The sequence below is a fragment of the Gavialis gangeticus genome, unplaced genomic scaffold (assembly GCF_001723915.1).
Source record: "Gavialis gangeticus isolate Ggan-Ray unplaced genomic scaffold, GavGan_comp1, whole genome shotgun sequence".
In the NCBI taxonomy this organism is placed as follows: Eukaryota; Metazoa; Chordata; order Crocodylia; family Gavialidae; genus Gavialis; species Gavialis gangeticus.
Genome location: NW_017728994.1, coordinates 31,984,015 through 31,984,253, shown reverse-complemented (window position 1 = coordinate 31,984,253; position 239 = coordinate 31,984,015). Strand labels below are relative to the sequence as shown.

Here is a 239-nt window from a genome sequence, read left to right as displayed (position 1 = left end):
CCCCCTGCCCCCCTTTGCCAAGAATTCCCTGTCTCTTCCAATCCCTGCATTCAGGGTAGGAGCTTCAGGGCAGGACTGGATGCAGCAGCACTGAGCAAGGACCAAATTAACAGTTAACAAGCTAGGGCACTTCACAAGGAGCATGGAACAGACAGCCATTCTGTCCTGTTAAGTGCCCAACATGCAATGGCTCTCTGTCCCCTCCCCCTACAACTGACAAGTGTTGACTGTCACAGGCA

The 239-nt window shown here is 53.1% G+C and overlaps 1 protein-coding gene across 2 annotated transcripts in view; it reads left to right on the top strand.

The window, feature by feature from the left end:
• ELOB (elongin B) overlaps positions 1-239 on the top strand; it is an 18,546-nt gene that overhangs the window by 1,484 nt on the left and 16,823 nt on the right. The gene's annotated exons all lie outside the window — the stretch shown is intronic.